Source organism: Mustela nivalis (assembly GCF_964662115.1).
Source record: "Mustela nivalis genome assembly, chromosome: 5".
Taxonomy (NCBI): domain Eukaryota; kingdom Metazoa; phylum Chordata; class Mammalia; order Carnivora; family Mustelidae; genus Mustela; species Mustela nivalis.
In genome coordinates, this window is record NC_139024.1 from 114,528,972 (window position 1) to 114,545,500 (window position 16,529).

The 16,529-nt window shown below is 45.6% G+C and overlaps 1 pseudogene across 1 annotated transcript; it reads right to left on the reverse strand.

The window, feature by feature from the left end:
• Positions 1-1,861: 1,861 nt before the first annotated feature.
• Positions 1,862-8,067, reverse strand: LOC309864149 (spermatogenesis-associated protein 31D4-like; annotated as a pseudogene). Its single transcript has 5 exons — positions 7,876-8,067; positions 6,903-6,948; positions 6,271-6,331; positions 3,278-6,002; positions 1,862-3,196 (listed from the first exon to the last, which is right to left on the reverse strand). The product of its transcript is annotated as a spermatogenesis-associated protein 31D4-like (transcript).
• Positions 8,068-16,529: the final 8,462 nt, after the last annotated feature.

Here is a 16,529-nt window from a genome sequence, read left to right on the forward strand (position 1 = left end):
GTTTGTTTTATTTTGGTTTGTGAGAGGCTCGGTCACTGCTTTCTTCGTCCTCTTTGAGCTGTGGTTTAGCACACATCTGCTGAGCAAGCAAAAATGGCCTAAGTGTGAGGGAAGTAAAGGAAATCTGAAATAGATCTGATCTGAGGGCCACCTGGGTGTCTCAGTCCATTAAGAATCTGTCTTCAGTTCAGGTGATGACCCTGGTGTCCTGGGATTGAGCCTGCTTCTCCCTCTCCCTCTGCCACTCCCTCTGATTGTGCTCCTGCTCTCTGTCAAATAACATTTAATATAAGATAAATTACATCTGAGTACACTGAGGAGAGAATGTACTAAGGAAATAGTGACCTAACTCCATTTATTTTGTTCAAGCTAGTAAGTCTTGGATAAGTATTTGTGGAGTGAATGAATGATTTCCAGGTAGTGCTGGGGCTGAATTTCATGTGGCATCAGTAGACTCAGGTGTGAGTAGACTCAGTTTTGACATGGGAGATTTAATGCAACAATAATCTTTTACATACAGAAAGGCATTTCTTAAAAGAGGCAGAGAGACAAGATTTTGCCAGGCAGGAAGGACTGAAGGGGATTAGATGGGGTCATCCACCTGTACTGGAGCCTGTTTTGTTTTGTTTTTTGAATTGAAGAGGGGCTGATGCAAGGTCACATTAGTGTCAGGTGTAGCGCTCTATGCTCTGCTGTGCTCACCACAACTGCAGCTACCACATGTCACGAGATAACACTATTCCAGTGCCATGGACTCTATTTCCTAAGCTGCACTGGTGCTTTTTACATGTTGGTTTCCCAACAAGCCATCAGTTCTACCTTGGAGAGTGAGGGAAGGAAGAAGAAGGCCTTGCTGGAGAGGCAAGAAGTGGAAAGTGGATGATGTGGAGTAGCAAAATTCACAGGGACATATAAGCGGGAAGGACAGGGGCATGAGGCAAAAGGACAGAATGTCAGACTATAGTATTCTGATTGCACCGGGTGGGCCATAAATCTAAATCATCTAAAATGAGATGACGTAGGACCCGTCAGGCTGGGCTACTGGCTGGTCTCTCCGCATAGATGTTAGATCCTGGAGTGGGACAGGTTCTGAGAAGGGGTGATTAGGCATAAAATTTTGTTCTACCAGCAAGTTCCCTCTTTCACCTTTTCATTTCTTCAAAGGTGTCTTACTCTGGAAGGTGGTACCTGCTTTCTCAAAATTTTTACAACTAACAGTTAAATGATGCTATTGTTCTGCAAAAAACATCAGTCCAGCAGCGTGATGAAACACCCAGGCAGGGAAGCACTTCGGGTGGAACCCTCAATGTCAAGTAATGTGACTCCCAGGATGGATTCTTCAGCATCACCTAGGGTATTCTTTGATGCTACCACAACCAAACCAAGATAAAGCCGAACAAACCCCACCCCCAGAAAACACTCTTATTCAGAGTTCATCCACCTGAGGGATCCTCTGATCACTGACTTCTAAATGATGATTAAGCTACTGTAACACAATAACAGTGAAGAAACAGTGGCTTATTCATTATTTTCTGAAAACTATACCAGTCTTTGATCCTCCTCAGAGAGAGAAGACGTGCTGAAAAGGGTGTAAAACATTCAATGAGAGAGGTGTGAGCTACTATACATTTTCAGTAAGGCTAAGCCATGGGACAGGAGAGAGAGCCCATCTCCTCATACTTCATCAGAGAGGGAATGGGCTTTGGGGGGCATATGTTACATATTTTCCAAGAGGTCCTGGAGATTGGTCACCTTTTAGTAGCCGAAGGAAGCAAGCAGTGACCGCTGAGCTGATTTACCCAAAACCCATGCTCCCAGAACAGACATCACTTTATTAGAGAAATATTTATTCCTCACAAGGGATTATTTGGGGGTAAGAAATGCCCCCCAATACCCTCTCATCGGAAATTCTGGAGAAGTTTTACGTCTAACTAGTAGAGACACATCTCTGCACACAGTGCCTTCAGGAGTCGTGAGAGTGGCCGGAGGTCACTGGGCAGCCTGATGCCCGCAGGTGGCCTTTGGGTGGGGCACAGGATCCCTGACGGGCATGGAAGAGCGGATACTTCTGATGTGGTATCTGGTCCTTAAATGCCACACCTTTCTGGGGCTGTCTGTCCTTGTTTCTGAGCTGTCTGTTACTTCCAGGAAGGCCTTGGCCAGCAGAGACAGCTTCTTGCTGGCAGGACTTGGTATTTGTCTCCTTACAGGCGGGAACCCTGCAGTTGAAAGGAAACCCTGGGACAGGCAGTGTCTGGGCCTGCACTTGTACTTTCTTCTGGGTTTTCCCAAACTTGGGTTGGGGAGAGAATGGGTTTCTGAGTGCAGTGCTGCCTATTGCAGGCCAGATGCCCCATTCTCTCCTCTTGGAACTTCCCAAAAGCTGTGATGATTTTCTGAGCTTTGGGCATCCCGGTAAAGGCAGCTCTACCATGAAGTAGGCCTCTGCTTGCACAGATGATAGGGGCCTACGCTTCTCCTGGGAGTTTTCTTGCCCTTTGCATTTTACCCCAGGAGTAAGCCATTGCAAAAAAAAAAAATTTTTTTTAACCGATAATGCTTTCAGGAGGTGGCTGACCCTTCTGTGATAGGATCTGGGAAGGCTGCTTCCCAGCTTTACCTTCAATACCGAGTCCTGAGTAGGGAACCTCTTCTTCAGTGCTGCATCCTTAGTAGGGAACCTGTCTGTTCTCGGTTGGGATGTTCCCAGTCCTGCATCCCCTTCACCATGCTCTTGGGCCTTGGATCCCGGAGGCCTCGTGCTCTCTGTGGCCGGTGGGGGATTCTTCTTCTGGAACTTTCTTATGACATGCTTAGAGACCCAGGGCTCCTGCTGTTGTTCCATAGGAATTCCTGTGTCCTCTGGGGGGACGCACAACACCTGGGAACCTCTCGTGTCCCTGAGGGAGACACTCGGGGCATGAGTCAGTGAGGCCTTATAAGTCCAATGATCTGAGGCAGGGGGCAGGCCAGTGTATTGGGCTTGGGCCTGGCTATGCTCCCTGTCCTCCAGCATAAGCTTTACCTCATGCAGGAGCTGTTCTTTGAGACTCAATGATTTAGGATCTTGCGGAACTGGTATGCTTGGTGGGATGTCGGTTTTGACTTGATGCTCATTCCCCTTTATAATTTGGGAGCTAACTGGCTTGTTGGTTGTCATGATGCTAGGTTGTGACTGAAGTGTATGAAATCCCTTGGTCCTGAATATCATTCAGGAGTCTTCATCTTCATGCCCTGTTGCCCTCCTCTGCTACTGTTGGAGTTTGCATCCTTATACATTGGCTCTTTGTCTTGCCGGCGGCTTTGGGGGCCACCTGTTGGCTATGGTGACATGTTTGACAGGTTTAAGAGTCTGTCTCTCATGCTTCATTTTTGGAACATCCTCTACAAGCAGATGGATATTGGAGGATAATTGCCTCGGAATTCTCTGCTCTTCCTTGCCCACAGTTGAGGCCGCAGGGCGAGGATGATCCAGAATGGAGGCTGAATCTGCCGTTCCTGCTTTGTCTGCATGGAGAGATCTCAAGCTTCCTCTAAGGGGGCTGACGCCCCCAGGTTTAGAATTTGCTGCAGGAATCAGTTTGGTGGAGCAGGAAGGGCTACAGGGAGATGTGGCCTTTCTTGATTTAAAGATATCTATGGATTCAAGGACCCTGGAGGGAAGGCCCCATAGCATCCTCCAACGAAACCATTTAATATGGGATTCCAGCATCTGTTGTACACGAGGTTCCACAAAGGGAAGCTCCTGGCAGGTATTCAGGGAGTAAACCTCAAACTCGGATGGTGGCAAACGTCTTTGTGTAATTTCAGCCTGGGATTTCTGAGGAGGAAGTGATGTCTGCTCTATTGTATTCCATGAATGATGCACAGTCTCAGGGAGATGACCCTCACTGACTTCCTCAGATTTTTTGTGCAAATGTATTTTCAGGACATTTTCCAGTTTTGTCTGGCCTGCAGTCTCCACAGACACCGTGGAGCTATTCTCTGATGGACTAGTAAGTTTACTCTCAGACTCATGCCCCATGTCCTTATCTGAAGAGCTCTCTAGGTCACTCAAGAGATCCTCTTTTGGGCCATTCTCTGGGCTGCTTTCCTCACTCTTCTTCAGGTTGTCATTGTCCTTGTCCAGATCACCGTCCTCTAGATGAAGCATTTCTGAGTCCTTGTCACTGATGCTTTCAGTGTCATTCAATTTGCTCGGACTCTTAGGGATCCATGAGCGTCCACGAAAGCGCTGCGACTCAGGTAGCTGTGAAAGTGCACTGGGACGGCTCATCAGCGCGAGAGACTCATAAATCCTGCGGGGAATGCCCCACCGGTGTTGGATGAGCCTCTTTCGAAGGTGGCTCTCAAGTTTTCTCCGAAGCTCTTCATTCAGAGGAAACTGTCCAGGGGGGATAGAGATGACCACTTGGGCCTTGGTGGCCTTGTGGCTGAGAGAAGGGTTAGGAGCTGAAGGACAGTAGTCCTCCTGGGATCTTTGGACGAGAGTGGGTAAACCCCACACACGTTTCTGTACCTTCTGCAACACGTTCCACTCCAGATGTTGCATTTCTGTTGGAGTGAGATTCTCCGGTTTGTTCCGAGGTCTGTGAAGACACACTCCACAGATCTTGATGTCAGGTAGAGGACCAGATGGCAGGATTGGGATTGGGGATTGAAGGTGGGCCTGGGGCTGGACAGGAGGGCTAGGTAAGGGCGGGGTTTGAGGCAGGAGTTGAGGCGGGTTCTCAGGCAAGGATGGAGGAAGTGGATGGGGAACTACTGGGGATTCCTGCTCTGGGGAGGCATTCCAGATGTGATCTGAGGCATCAGCAGCAGGGAAGAAGGACTCGCTAGGTGGAGTTTGGAGACCCCAGAAGAGCTGGATGGGGGTTTGCTGTAAATGGCCCTCTTCCCAGGTTGTAGGATATGGGCGCTGCTGATGCATATGCAGCTCCTTTGATGTGTTTCTGGTGCTCCAGAAAGGAAGGGACGATGCCAAATCATGGGTATCAACAATTGCTTGTTTTGCAAAAGATCCCTTTGATTGCTTCCACAGGAGGAAGTCACTCCTCTTTTGCCTTTGTTTCTCTAGAAGTGCCAGGGCATCAGGACCGAGAAGTGAGAGGTCACCAGGCTCTACAAGTTTGGCTCCAGGGTCTCCCCTGGAAGAAGCCTCTGAAGAATGGAGGGCCAGGACTTCTTGGCGGAAATCACGTGGAGCCAGGGCTGGAGGGAAGAAGCCTTTGGCATGAGTTTGCCACCAAGGGAGGTCTAAAATTGACAAGCTGGAGGGGTCAATGCCTAGGATTTTGGAGACATAAGGAGACAACCCACCAGAGCTATCTGGGGGTGAGCTCTGTGGAACAGGCTTCCTTGAGATGGAAATCGGTTTGGATTGAGGCACAGTTAAATTGCAGTCTGGCGGTGGTGAAGCAGACCGGGTTGGTGGTGTGGGATGACGAGCAAAGGTCTCAGTGGGATTCACCCTCTGAGACAACTCCGGTAAGGGGCTGACATCTTGGGAAAGGGTAGGGTCCAGAGAGAAGGTGGTACTTAGAGACACTGTCTCTGTCTGGACACTACGGCCCACTGTATGGGCGTGATGTGGTTGGACAGGAGGAAAGGCAAGGGGCTGGGGTGGGAAATGACCCCTTGGGAATTTGGAATCCAAGGGAGGAAAAGGCTTTGGTGGCAAAGGATCACCCGGTGGCGAGGGTGCAAAAGAGTCTGCCACAGGGATCACTGGGTTAGGTGAGAAGATGGAAGCAGGTGGTGGGGAAGGCTTAGGAAGAGGAGCTGATATTAGGTCTCCTGGAGGGACTGCTGAGAAGTCAGGGGAGCGAGTGAACGATGAAGTAGTCGCAGGAGCTGTGGAAGTCAAGGGAGTCGAATCTTCCAGGGCCTGCAGGAACACCAGCTGATTGATCCCAGCAGTTGCGCTATTACACACCTCACAAGAGGGGTCTGGACATAACAGTTGACGAAAGTGGATGGTATCATGATGCCGGCCGAGGGGGCTGCAGGAGACAGAGGTACAAAGATGCAGCCTGGACCAGAACCAAGGGGGGAGGACATGCAGGCCTGACGAGGGAGGGGCCACCTGAAGCCTGCTGTCCCTTCTCAGTGCCCCACCATTATGACTTCCCAGGGTACTCAGTAGCCTTCACCCCACTCTCTGTTCCTATGGCAACCCCCTCCCATGGCTATGACAGACTGCAGGGAATCCTGCAATTGCATAAAATGTGCTCTAAGAGGCATCAGGATAGCAGGGGAGAGACTGGTCACCTTCTTAAAACAGAGATCAGCTTCCGGGTGTCTTCCGCTTCTCTTCGGTGCCATCTGTCACCTGGGAAACCAGGAGAATGGGTTATGTAGTGAAAGTAGAAACATAGGCAATACTACAGGAGTCCTCTCATGGGACGGCCTTGGGCTCTTGGACTCTGGAGGCCCTGATCATCCATAGGTGAGGGCAAATGGCCAGGGATGTGAAGCTGGTTAGTATCTTGCTTCACGTGTAAACTATTTTCATGCAATATGATGATCAGACCACCTCTCTGAAGCAGAGGGGCCTGTGGTTACCTGAGGGAAGACTTCGGAGTATCTGTGATGTCACAGGGCTTTCACAAAGTCAGGAGACAGAAGTTCTGACTCTTGACACCTCACACGGCCACCTATTGGGCAGCACTCATTGTCCAGATCCATCACTGCCTCATGCTCAGTAGTGGTCAGAGCAGGGAATCTGAGAAGGGTTTTGCACTCTGGCTGCATTTCCATGAGCCTCTCCTCCCAGGCCTCTGTTTTCTGAGAGGGAAATGTACCTAGAGGCTCACATCCCCAGAGCTCATGGACTGGGCCCTCACGGAGAGGACAGCAAGGATCAGTCTTGGAGAGCTCAGGTGGAATAGGCAGAACCTTACCTTCCAGAGTCCCACCTTTCCTTCTCCTCTTGGCTCTGCCCTGACGCTAGAACAAAAATAAAAAGAATGAGGGAGGCTGGACTCCACGTCTTACTCTCCTCTCAGAAATGGAGACATTCTTTATCCAAGGAGGCTGTGACTTTCAGTAACAGAACGTTGTGTTCCTTGCTTTTTTCAGTTTTTGAGGTGATTAAATATTTCCAACATTTGCTACTTTGAACAAGTCTGAGGACTTTGTCTGGGAGGTCCACACTTGGTATTCTCAGAATTCCTTTGTTTCAAGGAGGACATAGAAAATGAAGGCTGACAGTCATGTTTGTGCTCCCTTAGGCGGGACCCTGTATCCTAAGTCATAGCTCAGAGCCCACTCTCTTCTCAGAGGCTCAGGACTATTCTCCTCCTCAGCCCAGCATGAAGGAAGGCTTAATCGAGTGACGCTTGACCTGGGGGCAGGGCCTCATGATCAAGTGCTGGGAAACTTTGTTTTTTTACACAGACCCCATACCCTCAAAGTAACCCAATCCAGGACTCTAGATTCCCTGTGTTTGGGATTTTACCCAAAACCTGCCACCAAACCCAGGAGATGGTGAGTTTCAAGTAGAAACCTTAGTCCTTCCTTAACCCGTCCCCTGCCAGGCCTCTTTTGCTAGAGGAATGAATGTCTGTTTTCTTAAAACGTCCCGTTTTAGGTGTTTCTCTGATTCTACCAAACTCGTTTTACAATTTGGGATTGGGGGCTTCTGGATAGCTCAGTTGCTTAAGTGTCTGCTTTGGGCTCAGGTCAGGATTCCAGGGTCTTGGAATCTATCCCCACATTGCATTCCCTGCTTAGCTCTCTCCGTGCCCCCCGCCCCCACCTCTGCTCACTTGCTTTCTCTTAAACAAAATCTTAAAAAACAGATTAATTGGGATTAGAAATGGAAACCGTAATAATCTATGTTGAGGCCTCCCACCCCCCGCAAATATTTCTTACCTTTTGGGTGGTTGTGGTTTTCCGAGTTGGTATTGGAATCCCCACCAGGTAGCACAGGAACAGAAGGAGCAATCCCAACCCACACAGGAAGGTGATGTTGGGATCGGTCTCTAGGCATGTTGAGCCAAAGCTCAGACATGGTTTAGGATCGCCATTCAGAAATGGGAGAACACTCCAGTGTTCTAACTCCATGGTCTGAATCACAAGACAGCCTAGACTGTGCACACACGCTGAATATATATCCTCCCCAGGCTTACATCACAGAGCAGGGTCACAAAGAGTTTCTGAGGGTGGGGTAGGTGACAATTGGACAAGGTGTGTCCCCAGCCCCTGCCCCACCCACTCCTCTCCACTCCTCCTAGGTCCTTCAAGTTTGCCATCCCATTTTCCTACTCCTTTATATCGCTTATGAAATTTATGAAATTTTCTGTTTGTTCCATGTATTATGCATATATTACTTGGGTCCCCCTTTAGTGTTTGAGACCTTGACTTGGGTCTTACTAGTTCCATGCCTTGAATGTCTGCAAGGCTACCTGGAATTTTTGCTTGTCCCCTGATATTTATACTCAGGATCCCACAGGTGCTCAGATACATCTTTCATATGTAATGTGTTTGCCTGGGACACCTGGATGGCTCTGTCAGTTAAGTAACTGCCCTCAGCTCAGGACAATATCTCAGGGTGCTGGGATCAAGCTCCACATCTGGCTCCTTGCTCCACAGGGAGCCTGCTTCCCCCACTCCCTCTGCCTGCAGCTCCTCTGCTTGTGTGCTTTCTGTCAAATAAATAAAACCTTTAAAAGAAAATGTTTGCCTTGTATGAACCGACAGAGAGACCGTAAAGTTCTTTCACATTTAGTCTTTTACATGTTGCACGGCACATTTCAGTTTTTGTTTTATTCAGCCTTTAGTATCTTCAGTCAATGAGGCTGACACAATTAAAATCAATGTGTTATTCAATAATCCCCTAACTAAAATCAATAGAAAACAAATGTAAGGAATTAAAACTTCAAATGGTCTTGGGGGTATCCCTATAGCACTTGTATTCCTAACGTTAGTGAAGTTAAACTGCATAACGTTTTGGGGGACTATCTAACAACATGCACGCACACACACACACACACACCTTAGACAAAACAGTCCAGTATACTTCATATTGAAGAGTCAAGTGTTTTCTCCTTTTATATCATCCTTTCATAAAATGTTGACCCCAGTTGTTCTTACTCAAACTAAATTACTGTGTTCTGTACCTCAATACCCTCATAGGTGTACAAATCCCTTCTCAGTGAGGTGCAGCCCTGTATCAAATGCCATAGACGGGGTGGCTTCAATGACACGCATATACTTTTCATCGTTCTGGACAATGGGACTTCCAAGATCAAGGCATAGCAGATTCCGTGTCTGTTGAGACCTTCCTCCCGGTTCACAGGTGCATCTTCTCCCTGCAACCTGATGTGGCAGAAAAAGTGGGTGAGAGGTTTCTGGGGTCTCTTTTCTAAGGCTACTAACTCATTCATGAGGGCCCCACCCTCATGACCTAATCACCTCCCAAGAGCAGTGCCATCTTGCAGCAGCGTTATGGCAGGGACATCCCATCTTCAGTGGCAGAGCTGGTGGCACTGCCGGGCGTTGGGCCCAAGGTGGCGCACTTGGCCATGGCGGTGGCCTGGGGCGCCATGTCTGGCATTGCCGTGGACACGCATGTGCACAGAATCGCCAACAGATTCGGGTGGGCCAAGACGGTGACCAAGTCCCTGGAGAAGACCCGTGGGGGCGCTGGAGGCCTTGCTGCCCCGGGAGCTTTGGAGTGAGATCAACAGACTGTGGGTGGGATTTGGCCAGCAGACATGTACGCCCGTCTGCCCGCGTTTCCACGCCTGCCTCAACCGAAGCCTGTGCCCAGCTGCACGGAGCCGCGGCGGGCGGGGAAGTCTGGGCCTGGACGCCATGCACCAGCCGACCCTGAGCCTTTGCTGGCGGAGCCACAGCCTGTTTCTAATAAAACTTGGGAATTGTTAAAAAAAAAAAAAATGCGACTAGAGTTTCAATGTGAATTTGGGGTGGAGCACAAAATACAGTTCCTAAACTCCCCAAAGGCCTGGATAGGTGACAGGCTGCTAAGTAAGCCATTGATCCCCTGCTCAGGTGGCAGGGTGGGTCCCAGGAGGGTCACAGCCTTCCTGCAGAATGTAGTCTGGAAGAGCCTTACCTGATTGCCCTTGTGGGCCATGTATATCCTTTCCTAGGATTGCCTTTCCAGGACAAGTGGTTGAGATGCTCCACCCTATATTATCATCCCCACATCGATGCTTGAAAATCAACTCCCTGTGAGAGTTTTTCAAGGTAACTTTTTGTCAGATTCAAATAATCCTGGTATTTCCCTCCACACTTGCTCCATCTTTTCTAAACTCTTTTATCTTCAGGACAGCTCTCCTCTGAACTGCCTCCTAACTTCTCATGTCATTCTCAAACTGGGATGCCCTTTCTTAGACACCCCTGGCCTAGCATTATTAACTTGGTCATCTGTGAAAGGGTAGGACAGCCTTCTGCCTGGCCCAGCAGAGTCTCCTTTCAGTTCTGCACGAACAGGTCACCTGCCTGGAAGATCAGACCTGCCAAGAGGCACCACTTCTTTCTCAACCTGACATGCATTTTCAGCCATATTTTCATTTTATAAATGGTTACATTGAATGCCAGAGACACAAACACCTGTTAAGTCCTGGTCTCTGTCCTTAAGGAGCTCATGGAGCTGTTCTAGGGAACAGCAGGGTGAGGGTTACACAGGATACAGGACAGGTATCCTGCCACATTTGTGAACTGTCCCGTAATCTCTGGAACAGAGGAACAAAGTAACAGGTACAATGGGTCACAAATGCTCACACACACCATGCTCCTTAGAAAGGCCACTCTGGGTGTCTAATCTCTGTGATTATCTGATAGAAATTATTGACTCTCTGAGAAGATAGTCGAAGAACGGCTTTTCTCTTTTAAAAGGGCATATGTGGGTCAGATATCCTTATGTACATTTATGTGGCTTGAGTTAGAACTTTTCTCAGAACCCAGTAGACGTGCTTTCAAAACTTAAGGAAACAAGACCTGAAAGGTATAACTTTAATTTCACCAAAAATCACCTCTACTGAAGTTCAGTAGGGGAGCTTCCCAGCACTTCTCCTCCTACACTAATAGCAAGTGTAAATGATTTGCTACTTTTTCAAGAAGTTTGCTGGGAGGCACCTCACAATCACCCTGTGATGTAAGCAGCTCAGGTATTACTGGGTCTCTATTATGAAAGAACAAAACTGAAGCTCGGAGAGGGTAAGTGCCTCACTCAGCTGTAACCCGTAGAGCACTGATGATGAAATCCCCAAGTTTCTCAACACCTCTATTTTAAATAATAAGTGATATCTTAAAAAGACATCTTCATTTCTTTTGATGGCTGCATAGTATTCCATTGTGTACATATACCACCTTTTCTTGATCCATTCGAGATTGGGAGGGAGACAACCCATAAGTGACTCTTAATCTCACAAAACAAACTGAGGGTTGCCTGGGGGAGGGGGTTTGGGAGAAGGGGGTGGGATTATGGACATTGGGGAGGGTATGTGCTTTGGTGAGTGCTGTGAAGTGTGTAAACCTGGTGATTCACAGACCTGTACCCCTGGGGATAAATATATATGTTTATAAAAATAAAAAATTAAAAAAAAAAAAGATCTTCATCCTACAATTAAAGCAGCCCCGTGCCTGACTGTATCCACTTTGTCTATACAATGCTGGCAATTTTTTTTGTTTTTTTTTTTTGAATGACACCTATGTTTATTTCTTCCAAGAAAAGTGTTTTTCCCACATGCCTTCTACCTTTTCACCAAAATACCTTATTGTCATCTCTACCAATTTTAAACGATAATGTCATTTTTGATGGTTATATGTATTTATTTTTTCTTCCCATGCTACCTAGTCTTTTAATAGTTGGAACTCTTACAGCTTCATTATTTAGATTATGAAGTGTTGAAATTAAGCCCTGTATCATTTCCTTACTTGACTCACCCACATTCCCTTGCTGATGAGTCTGTCTTGGCCCTTGTCACCCAATCCTTTCCCTGCCATTTGAAGAGGGTTTGCCTGTAATGACAGTTCCTATTTTCCCTCCTTTATCTTGCATATAAAGCTTCACCACTGTCTCTTCCAAAGGAAGGTACACTTTGAGACCACCCCACTTCACATACCCTCCTTTGAGTGCATGATGTACATATGTCTGTTAAGAAAAATGCCTCCACATATCTTTGAGTTTCTGGAATTGTTTTTAAATAGAAAGTGTTGTCTTAACTGTCCCTAATGCCCCTAGGACTCACAACTATAAAAATATCCTTTAAAGTCTGAGCAAGGTAAGTTCCACCCCAAAAATTTCCAGGTAGTAGGAATTATAAATATGGCACAACAATTTTATTTTTCAAACCTGGCTTTGTTCTAAAACAGGCTGAGAAATTGATCCAGATTAAAGGAAACTAAAGATTCACAGTAACTGGATGTAGTATGTCATCCAAGACTCAATCCTGTAAAGAGATTTACACCACACACACACACACACACACACACACAGGATATTACTTAATATATTGTTCAAAATGGAATGTGAGTGGGAGATTAGTTAAAAACTTGATGTCCATATGACAGTTACCGAAGGAGATAACTGTGGTGTCAGAGAATATTCTTTTTCCTAAGAAATACACAATGAAATATTCATGAAGAAAATGCGCGATGAATGAAATATATTCTACAATATTCAAGAATGTATGCAGAGTTTTCATAGGCATATATATATCTTCCTATATAGAAACAAGGGGAAGGAGGGAAGGTGAGAGATATTTTAAACATTTCAAAATCATAACAGGTACATCTGGATAAAGGGTATATGGCTTTACCATCTATGGCTTTACCACCAATGTAACTTTTCCACAACTTTATTTTCAAATACTTTTAAAAATGAATCTAACCCTGAGCCGAAGGCGGAGGCTTTAACCCACTGAGCCACCCAGGCTCCCCGTCATTTACTATTTCTTTTTTTTTAAATTTATTTATTTTCAGAAAAACAGTATTCATTATTTTTTCACCACACCCAGTGCTCCATGCAATCCGTGCCTGCACCCACCACCTGCTACCCCAACCTCCCACCCCCCCGCCATTCAAACCCCTCATTGTTTTTCAGAGTCCATAGTCTCTCCTGATTCACCTCCCCTTCCAATTTACCCCAACTCCCTTCTCCTCTCTAACACCCCTTGTCCTCCATGATATTTGTTATGCTCCACAAATAAGTGAAACCATATAATAATTGACTCTCTCTGCTTGACTTATTTCACTCAGCATAATCTCTTCGAGTCCTGTCAATGTTGCTATGAAAGTTGGGTATTCATCCTTTCTGATGGAGGCGTAATACTCCATAGTGTATATGGACCACATCTTCGTTATCCATTTGTCCGTTGAAGAGCTTCTTGGTTGTTTTCCATAGTTTGGTGACCATGGCCATTGCTGCTATAAACATTGGGGTACAGATGGCCCTTCTTTTCACTACATCTGTATCTTTGGGGTAAATACCCAGGAGTGCAATTGCAGGGTCATAGGGAAGTTCTATTTTTAATTTCTTGAGGAATCTCCACACTGTTCTCCAAAGAGGCTGCACCAACTTGCATTCCCACCAACAGTGGAAGAGGGTTCCCCTTTCTCCACAACCTCTTCAACACATGTTGTTTCCTGTTTTGTTAATTTTGGCCATTCTAACTGGTGTAAAGTGATATCTCAGCAGGGAGCCTGCTACCTCCTCTCTCTCTGCCTGCCTCTCAGCCTACTTGTAATCTCTGTCTGTCAAATAAATAAATAAATAAAATCTTTTAAAAAAGTAATAGTAAATGATAACTGACTCTCTCTGCTTGGCTTATTTCACTCAGCATAATCTCCAGAGTCAGCTATCACATGGTTTCACTTACTTGTGGAGTATAAGGAATAACATAGTGGACACTGGGAGATGGAGAGGAGAAGGGAGTTGGGGGGAATCAGAGATAGAGATGAACCATGGGAGACTGTGGACTCTGAGAAACAAACAGAGGGTTTTGGAGGGGGCAGGGGGTATGAAGTTGGGTGAGCCTGGTGGTGGGAATTATGGAGGGAACACATAGCATGGAGCACTGGGTGTGGTGCATAAACAATGAATTTTGGAACATACAAAAAATAAAATTAAATTAGGAAGAAAAAAAATGAATTTAACCCAACCTTTGATATTTCTGACTTTGATTCCAGAAGCTAGTGCCTCCACCATACTCCGAGCCCAGATGTGTGCAATGCCAATTTTAAAACAGCTGTCTCAGGTTCTGTCCTATGCAGGAAACCTGGGATCCTCTCTGCACACTGGAAACATGCTAACATTTCAAAGAAATGTTAAAAGAAATTAGAAAGAAATTATAAATTATATGCAATATAAACAAACAACAAAGAACAAAAATTCTACATGTTTACGAACACAGAACCCCTAATTTCATTTTTCTCTGGTGCCACCAGGTTGATCTTCTCCTGGGTTTTGCCGTGCCATTGACTTGCCGGCACTTTCGTTGCTCTGCTAGTCAGTTTCCACTCCTCCTAGTCAGATTTCCATCTTCCAAAAATGTGTTGACAGCTTTTGTTCTTTATGCTCCCCTTCTTGTCATCCTTAAGTACTTGTTTTTAAACCCTTTATTTGTTTTAACAGCTATATTGAAATACAGGTCACATACCATACAATCTACCCATTTAATGTGTATAATTCCTTGATTTTCAATTGATGCCTCACCACAGTCAATTTTTAAAACGTTGTCATGACTTAAGAGAAACAAATCTGCAAACTTTTGCTCTCATTCTCCTCACTCTCCTCCCTCGAGCTCTAAGATGAATCTATTTTCTGTTTTGTAGATTTCACTATTCACCATTCCCACTTCATGTGACTGGAGTCCTATGTGGCCGTTAGTGACTGGCTCCTTTCATTTAACATGTTTTCAAGGTTCATCCCTGTTGTGGCATGGGTTGGTCTTTTATATTCCACAAAATACTATATCATAGGAATATGTTATATTTAATTTACCCATTTCTCCGTTGATGGATGCTTGAATTGTTTCTGCCCTTTGACCTCATAAATAAGATAGCTATAACCATTTGTTTACAAGTTTTTGTGTAGACCTATGTTTTCATTTCTGGGGAGTATATACCAAGAAGTGGAACTGCTGGGTCATATGTTAACTCTATGGTTAACTTTTTGATCAAGTGCCACACTGTTTCCAAATTAGCTGTGCCATTTTTCATTCCCACAAACAGTGCATGGGAGTTCTAATTTCTCCACATTCCCACCAACATTTGTATTCCTTTTGATTTTAGCCATCGCTGTAGGTGTGAAGTTTGGGTCAATATTGATTTTGATTTGCATTTTCCTGATGGTTAATGATATTGAGCAGTTTTCATCTAATCTTTTACTTTTAATGGCATTTTGGGAAAGAGGGGAGTGTTTGATCTACTCCATTATAGGTGAAACACAGTAGTTTATTTGAAAAGTAAGAGGACATATTTTTCTTCTAAGTATTTCAAAACACACAATGTCAAGTCTTTGACAACATATATGGTGTTCTTCTATTCTTTTTGCATCATATTACAGTTACTGAGTGATTCAGGGACAGTGAAATTCTGCCCTGAATTTGCTCCATAAGATGGCTTCTTGTGTGGGGTGGAGGAATTCATTTCAATGGCTCCTCAGGGCAGATTAGAATCAATGAAACAAGATGGGATTGGGAGGGAGACAAACCATAAGTGACTCTTAATCTCACAAAACAAACTGAGGGTTGCTGGGGGGAGGGGGTTTGGGAGAAGGGGGTGGGATTATGGACATTGGGGAGGGTATGTGCTTTGGTGAGTGCTGTGAAGTGTGTAAACCTGGTGATTCACAGACCTGTACCCCTGGGAATAAAAATATATGTTTATAAAAAATTAAAAATTAAAAAAAAAAGTTACAGCCAAAAAAAAAAAAAAAAAGAAGGCAGAACAGAACTGATGGCCAACAGTCTCTAAAGCCCAGTGCCTTTTGACACCAATGCTACATACACCTGTTGTGAATAAGTGTGCAGCACAGGTGATAAATATCAAAGAAATGTGAGAGCTTTCACGTGGACACAGAGCATATGTCTCAGAGATGGATGGCAAGATGTGTCAAAGGGGCTTTCGCACTTTAATCCCAGTGTATCACACCCGCCCAATGATAATCGTGCAAGTTGGGTGGTGGATATGTGGGAAGTTATATTGTTATATGTGCTCTTGGACATGTTTCTGTAGTAAAAACCATTAAAAAAAAAAAAAGATGTAGTCAAACCTTAAATAAAAAAGAGGTTGGGTGCCTTATAAGGACAGGGAGGAGGGGTCAGAAGTAGACCTGGCAAGGGTGGATCAGTCCATCAAGACTAGAAGTTAACTCTGTCTCAATAAAGACATTTCAGAAAGTATACTTCCTTTGATATTGGGAAAGAAACCTCTTTCCCTATAACAAGAAGGAAGAGGAAAAATAACAATGGGGAGATTTTGGGGGCAGGATTTGGGTTTGTTTTATTTTGTGAGAGGCTCGGTCACTGCTTTCTTGGTCCTCTGTGAGCTGTGGT